The following is a 12,283-nucleotide window of genomic DNA, read 5'->3' on the forward strand; positions in this document are numbered from 1 at the left end:
AAATTGATAATCAGAATAGTGAGAATTATCCAAAAGAAATATTTCAGTATTGCAATGTATTATTTACTTTTAAAGAAAACAGCAAATGTGATGATTTGAGTTTGTTTGTGTAAGAGGTTGCAAATCACCTATAACTGTTAACTGGAAAACAATATATACCCATACAAGACTTCTCCTTACTATCAATGCCAAATGCAGATTACTCCTTACAATGGGTTTCTGGAATGGGTTGTTGTTATCACAATATTTGACAATGTCCTTAATCTTGCCACATATCTTGTATTGTACACATGGATAAGACATAGTGCTGCTCTTGTTTCTGTCTTTCACTGCCAGCTTTTTCATGGTAAGGGTACTCTGAAAAAAGAACAATGTAACTGAAAAAACTAAAAGTCACATTGAAAAGACTGGCAAATCCCATGACTTTAAAGAGTTAAAAGTTTATAATTTTGTCAAATCTTGTCCAATATTTCTGAAATTTTTACAAATTATGCTTCACAGCAATAAAAATCTGTGATAAGCTGATCTGTTGACTGTATCTAATGAAAAGTGTTTTTTGGGACAACGTATTTGGGAGTACTGAAAATTACACTGAAAACGCTAGCAAATTCCATGGCTTATTATAGTTAAATGTTAATAATTTTGTCAAATATAGTCCAATATTTCTGAAATTTGTACAACTGATGCTTAACAACAATAAAAATCTGTGATAAGCCGATCAAATGACTGTGTCTAATGAAAAGTATTTTCTTCAGATGATATATTTGAGAAAACTGGAAATTACACTGAAAACACTGGCAAATCCCATGGTTTATTATAGTTAAATGTTAATAATTTTGTCAAATCTAGTCCAATGTTTCTGAAGTTTGTACAACTGATGCTTAACAACAATGGAAATCTGTGATAAGCTGATCAGTTGTCTGTGTCTTTTTTTAAGTGTCAAGTTTATTGGAAATTGATAATCAGAAAAGAGAGAATTAACCAATTTGAAAAGAAACATTTCAATATGGCAATGTATTATTTACTCTCAAAGAAAACAGCAAGTGTAATGATTTGAGTTTGTTTGTGTAGGAGGTTGCAAATTACCTATAACTGTCATCTGGAAAACAATATATACCCATACAAGACTTCTTCTTGCTATCAATGGCAAATGTGATCCATGACAACCAACCTGCTGAGAGTGAATGGCACCCTATGTGGACAAGTTGGGAATGCTGGAATTGATAACAGGTGACTACATACAACTTTTTCAATAGCAGTATATGAATCAGCTTTGCAACAGTTTTAGAAATGGACCAATATCTGTACTTTAAAGCTGGAACATAATTTTATATCATGTTTTCAAACAAAGAAGTTATTTTCTGGTCAAATGCACCCATTACTCGTCTCTAAATTCCCCCCGAGTTTACCAAATTGACAAGCAATCTTTACAGCTTCAGCAAGGTCGTAACCCACTACCTGACAACCCATTTCTTTGATATCCATCTTCATTCTAAGCAATACTTACTATACCCTTCCTCATTACTGTCATTGCTACAGTCATTGCTGTGGTAACAACTCCAAGTTAAGTTGATACAGCAACAATATTACCACATACAAACATATATGGCTGACATGTGTGATCCACAGGAAGACAATAAAAAATACATCTTTAAAACAATCTACTTTATTTTCAAGTGTCTTAAAACTGTTCCTTCACTTTCTTTGACAAAGCATTAAAATACCTGGGTAATTTACATTAAAATTCTTACATCACTAGCAGCACAAATCCACCTAAATATCAGAGATTTCATTGAACAAGATGAAAAACTTGCTGAAAGGCTGTGATTAAGCAGCATTACAGATTCAAAAATTCACTGAAATAAAGTGAAATATGTAAAGATCCAGAAGGCAATGAGATCTACTTATGAAGCTTTATGAAACTCATGTTGTTATCTGACCATCTTGAAAATAAGTCTGCGGTCATTGCGTTTTATTATTTTTATTTTAGTATAGTCCTATGCCTCCTAGCACAGTGTAGTAGTCTGGAGTCTTTGTTTTCCATTGTGGCAGTATAGTCCTGTGCCTCCTAGAACAGTTTAGTAGTCTGGAGTCATTGTGTTCCATTGTGGCAGTATAGTCCTGTGCCTCCTAGAACAGTGTAGTAGTCTGGAGTCATTGTGTTCCATTGTGGCAGTATAGTCCTGTGCCTCCTAGAACAGTTTAGTAGTCTGGAGTCATTGTGTTCCATTGTGGCAGTATAGTCCTGTGTCTACTAGAACAGTGTAGTAGTCTGGAGTCATTGTGTTCCATTGTGGCAGTATAGTCCTGTGCCTCCTAGTACAGTGTAGTAGTCTGGAGTCATTGTGTTCCATTGTGGCAGTATAGTCCTGTGCCTCCTAGTACAGTGTAGTAGTCTGGAGTCATTGTGTTCCATTGTGGCAGTATAGTCCTGTGCCTCCTAGTACAGTGTAGTAGTCTGGAGTCATTGTGTTCCATTGTGGCAGTATAGTCCTATGCCTCCTAACACAGTGTAGTAGTCTGGAGTCATTGTGTTCCATTGTGGCAGTATAGTCCTGTGCCTCCTAGAACAGTTTAGTAGTCTGGAGTCTTTGTTTTCCATTGTGGCAGTATAGTCCTGTGCCTCCTAGAACAGTGTAGTAGTCTGGAGTCATTGTGTTCCATTGTGGCAGTATAGTCCTGTGCCTCCTAGAACAGTTTAGTAGTCTGGAGTCATTGTGTTCCATTGTGGCAGTATAGTCCTGTGTCTACTAGAACAGTGTAGTAGTCTGGAGTCATTGTGTTCCATTGTGGCAGTATAGTCCTGTGCCTCCTAGTACAGTGTAGTAGTCTGGAGTCATTTTGTTCCATTGTGGCAGTATAGTCCTGTGCCTCCAAGTACAGTGTAGTGTGGAGTCAGATGATGGACTGGAAAAGACTAAAAAAATCAACAATCAGGCTTTTCCTCAAGATCAAAAATATTAGAGTACATAATGAAAAATTTAGTAGGTTTATTACATCAAATAAACTGCAAAGAAATATATTAAAAAATAAACTTTCCAAATAAAGTATTGTTGTAAGTCAAGGCAGAAGCATACACTGTACCAGTACTGAAAATAAAGAGGTGGGTTTACAGTGCTTTCTGAAACTCAGGATGGTAGTGCTAGTTCACGTAAGTGGACACTCCATGGGGGGTGTGTGTTACTCATAGTTCAGTTCATATATTACCATTTCGACAGATGACTCAAAAGAAACAAGAAAAAGGCCCACTTAAAAATTATATAAGAAGGAATAACGTCAGTTCTTCATTTTATTGCCTCACCTTCATAAGGCATTGGGTAATTGCAGATGAAAAGGGAATGGCAAAACTGAAGTAGATGACTGCGTGCAATCTTGCTAGATCTCCAAGGGCGCTTTTAATCTACAGCGTCAACATTCTGAAGCATTTTGTAAAATCTTCACCAGTACATTGCATCGTGATGTGAACAGTGAACAACTGACACAGTCGATAACATATGTGTCCGTCACTTTAGATGTCTCATCCTGAATTCACCGATTAAGTTTGTCAATAGAATCTAAAACAAAACCAACTAAGAAAAGTGTCCTGATGTATGGTGAAACTCAGTGTGCAGAACGTTTGATGAAAATTCCGACTTTTCAGCGTCACCCTTTGCCTAGTCTACGCCATATAAAAATTGTTTAGTATAGATGGCGCTATGCAAGAGGTGAGACTTAGGATTTGTAAAGGACTGCGGCCAGTATCAGCAACAGGTTCACCGCCTGCTTTCTAAAAAACTCGTGCGAGGAACCGCAATAGATATGACCAGGGTCCAGGCACTGTGATATAGACTTGCCCTTCAAGAAATCGACGGAAAATAGCTCTTTTTCAATTTTGAATGGGCACTGTAGAAAACATATAACAGCTAAAGCTCTCAAAATAAGCACATATGTGTGATATCATGTGAAGAATAAGTTCTGTAAATTTCAATCCAAGCAGTTGAGTACATTTTGAGACAGAACGCTTTAAATGTGCAGCAAACCGTAACGCTAATCCCTTCAAGATCTCGACGAAAACCGAAAGTGCGTCATGACGTCACTCGCTTGTACTTGGAAAGCTGCTGGGTGATTTTCCGATGAGAAATATTTCGTGGCTTATACAAATGTTCGGAAAATGACCATGCAGATAAAAGAAAATTCACTAATCAAAATTGAAACTGCGTAATTACATAGAAAAGCATTGTGCATTCCTGACCTCGACTTCTCAGTGTAAACAAAGTGTACTGAACGCATCGCAAGCAAGCACGTGAATGCCGCGTTTGATACTTTGTATCAGACGCTTCATTTTACTTGACAACACAGTGTTTACGATGGGCTGACAGGAAAAACAGTGCAAAAACACGCATTTCCGGTTTTCGTCGATTTCTTGAAGGGCGAGTCTATATATCAGTCTGTCCGCAGATTCCGAGCTGCGCGTGCACACTGTCTGAAGCGACGGCCATTTTCGCACTACTTTCAGCAAAATCGAGTGAAAATGGACGACTTTTGAGCTCTTCGTATTTTCATGTGTATTTTTGTCAACAGTTGGTGTGATTAAACGATATATATATAAAAAGAAGCGGGAATATCTAAGGATTCGGAATTTTAAGGTTAGTTGTCATAAAAAATAGATTCAGAACGGTAAAATGGAAGATTTATCCACGCGGGTGATTGCAAATGGTGTCCCGTTTCAGGTGTCCGAAATTTTCTATTTAAAGATTTCTATTAGAAGTTTAAATTGTACAAATTTTTAAAAACTAAATCATGAAAGCTTGTTAAACTGGCTTTCTGGCAGTATATATATATTGAAGATTCAGCTTTGTCCATTTTTTTTAGCGCGAGGTGAACTCGACGCCAAGCACTCGCATTTTTGAAGCGTGAAACACTAGGGTGTTTCAATTTAAACAAAATTGCTACAATGTTGAAATCACCAGCGTTTTATATATATTCTAAAAGGTAAACAAGTGTGCTTTGTGTTGATATGGAACACATGTTGCGTTTGGGTCCCACCTCGTTGGCAAAGTGTTCATATTCCCGCGAAGTCGGTGTAAAAGTCGGCAAAATCGATTTTTTCAAGTGCAGTAAGTTACTGTGATTATGTATCGCAGGAAACGCAAAATATTTTCAAACAATTACATCCTGCAGAAAGATAAGATCATAAACTTTCAAATGATATATCATAAGGTATATCTCCTACAATTTTTACCCATTTTGTGTGGGGAAATAAGTGCATCTCCAAAACGACGACAAAAATGGAACCCCATTTTCATCATAATTTATAGCGTCACGTGACCAACCTGAAGCACTGACCCGACTTGGCAAGACTACAAGTTTTCTTAAATATTCTGAATATCAGAGCAAACAAGTTACAATAAAATTAAAATACGAAAAAGTGCTGTGCATCTAACATCAGAAATATTCCAAGAGTTTTATGCTTCATTCTTAAAACATCAAAAATTGTATAGTTATGATCCACCCCACAAGAAATCCAGTGTGAATTTTGACTGATATAGAAAGATATTGCTAGATCTAGTTATAAAAAAAAGTTTTTTTTTTTTTAATTGGATAAATATTTACAATGAAGTACTGGCCTATGGCCAGGTTGTACTTTTTAAAGCCTGAAAGGGTTTTGATAAAAAAAATCATTCAACTCCGGTTTATTCATTATATTAAGATCTGCACTTCTGCCTTGTTCTCTTATTTTACTGCTCAATATTTATTTCTATGTACTAGTACTATTTTTGTCTCTTACATATTAAACTATTTAAAATAAGACCCTTACAATTGTAATTTGAAAAAAATATCCCTAATCTATTTAAATTTTACATTTCTCTTTTTAAAAGTGCAAAAATTTTAAATCTGTGTGATAAACAAAACTAAGTAAACATTTAAAACTCATGTCCTTAAAGCACTGTCCCTGGGAAATGCTCATTCAGCCTCATGAATATGCACTGAACTTTTTGAAAGTTTTTTTGAAACTTTTTGCCTTTTAAATTAAAGCAGTTAACAAGGCTCCAATAAACTCGTTGGCCAACTTGATATGTCTATTCTGAGGGCAGGAGAAGCACCTGCCCCAGCAAGTTATGAATATTGCTTTAGCCAAAACTGACATACAATCAAGATCATCCCCAACTGAAAATTCTTGAATATAATTTGTAATTAAATACATATCAAAGTGCATTAAAAATGAAAAAAAAAAAAAAAACTTCAGTATACGAGTATGTTTCAATTTTTTTATATCCTTAGAATCTTCAATGGCCAGGTCATTTACCTGGATATGATAGTCAGAAAACAAAATCAATTTTCAAGTTCAAATTTGGGCTGTTTTCCCAGAGTGCCACCCTGCCACTCAGTGGTTGATAGATTCCTTGACTAAACGATCATCAAAACTTAGCCCCTATAAAACTGCTGTCAAAATTTTGTTAACTTAAGCACAATATTCCCCAAACTTGACCTCCAGTCAGATTCGGTTCTTTTGAGAGCACTGTATCCTCTCTCCACCTGAGAAGTGGACAGGCTGAACAAGGCAATTTCAATAATGTATGTATTCTAATCTCTGTCTGGTCTCCTAGCCTTGAAACAAATCAGTACACATATCTTTAATTACTTTTATTCACTATAAACATGCCACCTATGTGCTCTTTAAAGGCAGGCCACTCTCAATGGAAGTCTTTTGGGTCAAAGCCCATCCTGTATAATACTTGAAGAAAATAATGTTCCAGAACTTGTCTGCTATGAGAAAGGTTTCTAGGGTAAAAAATATCCAAGACTCTACAAAACACCATCTCTTGTTCAGTCACACCTGCATCAACAGCACCATCAAACAAAATCGTATAGAAAATAATTTTCCCTGGTCTTGACCAGAACACCTCTTCCCTTATTGTCAGCTGATATGAAATTCGGGAATCTGTTAAAAATAAATAAAATAAAATGATAAAATCATACATGTAGAAACAAGAAATTTATACAAAGCAGATAAAAACTGAAATTTAATGAAAAATCTATAGATTTAAAAAAAAAAATCACCTCATTGTCAGTCTCACACCAGTTGTTTATCAAAGTAATTTCTTACCATACTATATAATAATAATAATTCCTTGGTCCTACTACTAGTACACATTTTATGTAAACAAAGTACAACTGTAACTTTGCAACAAAATGTAACATTCACTAGTACTGAACGTCAACAAGTGCATCTGAACTATGCGAAGGGAGGTTACTCCAAAATCATTTCTATACATTTCGGCGCTTATATGAAACATAGTGAATTAAAAAAAAAAAAGACTCACCTTTTAGTCGGCAAACCCAAAGCTATGTAACTTGAAAGGCAGATTTTTCCATTCTAAAACCATATACACTGTATGTTAATTATGGTTGATCTCCAGCACCGATGTCTTTTTTCACGTATTATTTTCCATTACAACTCTCACTATGACAGTGACACATTGTATACTATAAATATACACTTGAAAAGCCGAACATTCAATTTTTTTCAACCGAAATGCAAGATTTACCGAGAAAAACGCTTTCCAGTCACTTGCTCAGTGCAACGTGACAGTCCCAGTTTCGACTGACCCACATAGTTCGCACTAAAATAGGGATTTCACAAAAAAGGACGGTTGTACAAATTTTTTATTCTTTTTGGCTCAATTCCAGCATATATTGTTGCATAAATCGTTATAATATCAATAAAGTAAGTTTGTCCATTTTTTCTACAATCATTTCATTTTTGGGTACAAAATTACACGATCTGCTTGAGAAAAATGCGTGTGCTATTTTTAGACAACTGATACAAGGCTTTCGTCGAAATTGAAATGTTTATTTTACATTGTGCGTTTACATCAAGTTCTAAATTTTATTTTTTGAAAGTTTCAAGCGGATTAATGAGTTATTCACAGAGCTTCATGGATTTATATAACAACTACGGATTTTTGGAAACATGGCGCGAAACACACGTCGCGGACTATTTTGTGCAAGCGCGTAGGTGTTTTTGTAATGATCACCGCTTACGCATTGATATGCCAGATCTGCGGACAGACTGTATTACGATATATTGTGATTTCTATTAGTAGAAAGACTCAAGGTCGAGAGCTTCAACGAAGCGTCAATCTGATTGGTTTAAAGTTAAGGAAACAATACAGGAACCGTCCAATGAAATTCTTTTATACAATAATTATTCCTGTTTATTGTTTTAGTAAACAAAGCAAACAGACAATGTCTACACAGCCGCTGGTAAGTTTTATTTTTTATTCAAAACTGAAATTCTGTAGCAAGTTCAATGTAAGCCCACACAGCGCCTTTTCATCCGTCGTTCATTTTTATGTGATTAATTAATATTCTAAATGAAATTCTTAAAAATTTCTTGTCACATGACGATTTGCTGATCATTCTGGTAATGGTACAAATGTATATATACTATATATAGTTTACATCACAAACTACCAAATAAAGATACAGAATTCTATGTATCCCGTTAACATGGTTTCTTTAATTTATTGTACATATTGCAGATGATAGCTGATATGGAAAATGAAATAAGAATACAGTGTGCTCGTAAGTTGTGTGCGTGTTTGTATAATCAGACTGTATGAATTTGGAGACCTAGCTAATGTGCACTAACTCCATGGAAACTCTCACTGAATACAATCAGATTAACAGACTAACACACTTCTTTTTGTCTCCAACATACTCCAACATACTCACATAAATGGTATTCCTAAAAATTCAATTTTGTTCTTTAAGGTGATACGAAAGAATGAATAATGTAGCAATTGTTAAGACCCTGAGCATTGAGGAACTAGGTAAGGCTGGAATCTTAGTAAAATAATTATGAATTTTTATATACTTGCACACACGCATGCACTAACAAACACACATGCACATACACACTGCAAGCAAGTTGCTTAAGCAATGTCTATTTTTTAGCATACTTAAGAAGGTTATTTATTTTTAAGTCAATTAAATCTTTGAATGTGTCTTCATCAAAGTGTAATGGGCCTACTGAATCCTTTTTGAACAGGCACAGATATGGAATGTTAAGTTTGTATTTTAAATATTAAAATATTATTAAATATCATTTTTTTTCTTTAGTTGATATCAAAGACACAAAGGCTCTGTTCTCACAACTTTTAGATCGATCTATCACCGCGGGGAGTCTCACTAGATTACTGTCAGATAATCCCCCTTAAGTGTCCGTCCCCGCCTACTACAAGCTTTAAGGGGTAATTAACTTTCGTGTCTGCCCAGCTGACAGCTATTTAGCGTGAACCCCCAGGGAGTTAGGTCGATCCAATGTAGGTCGATCTAATCTATGAGAATGGGGTGAAAGAGTGTGTCAGATGCTGAGGGCAGTGAGGAGAGAGGTAAGACAGTAAGATCAATTAAACAGGTGTTCATTTAACACACTTAAAAATTTACATACACACAAACAGGCTCTCAGACACAAACAGGGGCAAATTGAGGTCATCTTCTGGGTCTTCTGGAAGATGGTCAGAAGTTTACATTGTTGGGGATTTAATTTTTTGTCAGAAGTCCACAATGGAGGATGGATCAACAAACATAATTTGCAAGACTATCAGAAAATCTCTCTAGATTGGGCCCCTTACAAACATTGTGTTTTTATTCCCTGTTCAGTGATCTAAATCTTTGAATACATCTTTGACTATGGTATTGAATCCTTGTTGTGCATGGGCATGGAATGCTGAATTTGTGTTTAATTTTTTTCCTTCAGTTGATGTCAAAGACACAACAACCATCACAGAGGATGTGAAGGAGAGAGGTAAGACAGCAGGGTCAATATAATAAGTAGCTGTTTATGATACTGATGATATGTGATTATACATGTACATGTACACACACGCACACACACACACACACACACACACACAATCAAAGGTACTGTACTTGCATGCATGTTGCACAAGCAAAGTCTGGCTTTTGACAGACTGAAGAACATACTTTATCTTCTAAAGAGTAAATGCCTTTGCTGTGTATAAAGATTGAACATGCATAATGTTGTCTTGAAAATTCAATTCAATTCTGTTCTTTTAGTTGATACCAAAGTGAAAGATAAGAACAATGTAACACCTGTAAAGACACTAAGTATTGAGGAGATAGGTAAGACAGGAATCTCGGTACAATAGTTATGACTTTTAATATACTAATGAAATATCCGTGCACACACACTGCAAGCATGTTGCTCAAGCAAAGTCTTAAGTATTATATACTTAAAAAGATAATTTATTTTTAAGTCAATTAAATATTTGGATGTGTCTTCAACAAATTGTGTTAAAATATTGAATCCTATTTGAAGTTTTTATTTGAAATCATTTTTTCTTTAGGCAATATCAAAGATAAAAAGATTGAGTCAGATGCTGAGGGCATCAAAGAAAAAGGTAAAACAATGAGCTTTGGACAATTTAACAGGGATTCATTTGAGACAGTTAAAAATGTAAACACCCACAGATGGACTTTTGGGGGGGGGGGGGGGGAGGGGGGAGACTCATGCACAAACACTGAGATTTATGAATTAATTCAGGGATCTAAAACTTTGAATGTGTCTTTGACTATGTTTAATAATGTATTGACTATTGTTGTGCACAGGTATGAAATGTTTAATTTGTTTTCCTGTCTTTCTTCAGTCAATATCAAAGACAAAATCTGTGACAGCAGGTGTGAAGGAGAGAGGTAATACAGTAGGACCAATAGAATAGGGATCTATTTATTATGTGATTGTGTATGTACACACATGTGCGTACACACACACACACACACACACACACACACACACACACTCCTTATGTTGTGCCAACACAGTTTGTACTTTTGGCAAGTTTAAAATGATACTTGGCAAATTTGTTTATTCCAAATACTGGTAAAAGTGTTACAATGCAGCTCCATACATGAAATATGATGTGGCACTGACTACTTATTGAATGTTATATAATAATAATAATAATAATAATAATTTATTGAGCATTAAAATGTGTACAGTTACATTTTACAAGCTCTCTAAACTACAGTTTTACATAAATTGTGCACATAAGCTTAAATAAGTATAACTACTTTAGATCATTCAAATACTTAAATACATATTAGCTAACTACTTCATACATATAGCTCACAATAGTAAACATATATTATTGAATCGTAGTAAGTAATATTGTTTTATATATTTCAGCTCCAAAGAATTGCCACCAAGGGTGTTGAATCTGTTCACGTCTTGCTTCAGGCACAGGCCAAGAACATAAATGGTTAGTATTATCATTATTATTATAATAATAATTATTATTATTATTAAATAAATCAAATAACTTCAGACATTTAGAAATGAGGAAATTGCAGTAGTATTTTTGAAAAGGACAGATTTATTATGTTTTTTAAATAAGTTTTGATTGTCTCTTTGTCTTTTAAAATTGTATAATAATTAAGTAAGCTTTCAGTTTTTTATAAGAAAACTTTGTCAAACAGCTGGTAAAACTGTACATGAAAGCAGTAATTATATGATAGCAGCCAAGAGCTGATGGATGTAAAGTTACTCTCAACATCTTTTTACAGCTAATAGATTTTAACTGAATTATATTTAAAAACCTTTAAAATGTCATTCTCGTAATTTCAGAATAAAATATACATTTTGTACATTTTGTTTTCCTTTCTTTTCTTAAATGAGGATACTGTTGGGGAGGGGTGATCAAAGTTCATGGGAAATAAAATCATCAATTCAAAAATTTACGAGTCATGTGCATGAAGCTTCACGGATCACCCTAAATAAATGGTAGCTACAGTGGAGGAACAGGAAAAGAACTCGAATGTTATTGACGCCGCCAGTAAAATAACCAGAGATCTCCCCTAACTGGATGGTATCTTGGAAGACAGAATGGAGAAAACAACAAAAGGAATTATGGACGGGTCCCATCCATTCAGCAAATTCTTTTTTAAAATTCTTACCAAGCAATAGTAGACTTTTAACACACAGGGTCAGTAAATGGTTTTTTAAGTAGTTTTTGCCTCTCTGCAGTATCTAATATTAATTCTTCTTTTCAGCCTAGGTCATAAATATTATAATGTCCAGTTCTTTATTTAATTTGACCTCTCAAATGAAAACAATTTCATATTTTGATATTCTTATTGGCTGAATAAATTTTTATTTTATTTCACTTGGTGGAAAAAAAAACAAAGATCAACATAAAGTGCCCTATGCTGGACTTTTAGTGGTAGACAGCTTAAAATTTCTTCCCCAAAAAGAAGATGTAAAGAATATACTAGTACA

The 12,283-nt window shown here is 34.8% G+C and overlaps 2 long non-coding RNA genes across 4 annotated transcripts in view; both read right to left on the reverse strand.

The window, feature by feature from the left end:
* The window catches only part of LOC106167016 (uncharacterized), a 191,552-nt gene that overhangs the window by 49,560 nt on the left and 129,709 nt on the right, over positions 1-12,283 (reverse strand). The gene's annotated exons all lie outside the window — the stretch shown is intronic.
* LOC147762210 (uncharacterized) lies at positions 1,647-3,833 on the reverse strand. Its single transcript, XR_015334032.1, has 2 exons — positions 3,302-3,833; positions 1,647-2,917 (listed from the first exon to the last, which is right to left on the reverse strand). It is a non-coding gene; the product is annotated as an uncharacterized LOC147762210 (long non-coding RNA).

This window comes from Lingula anatina, chromosome 4 (genome assembly GCF_051362555.1).
Source record: "Lingula anatina isolate TDL-2025a chromosome 4, LinAna3.0, whole genome shotgun sequence".
NCBI classification, from domain to species: Eukaryota; Metazoa; Brachiopoda; class Lingulata; order Lingulida; family Lingulidae; genus Lingula; species Lingula anatina.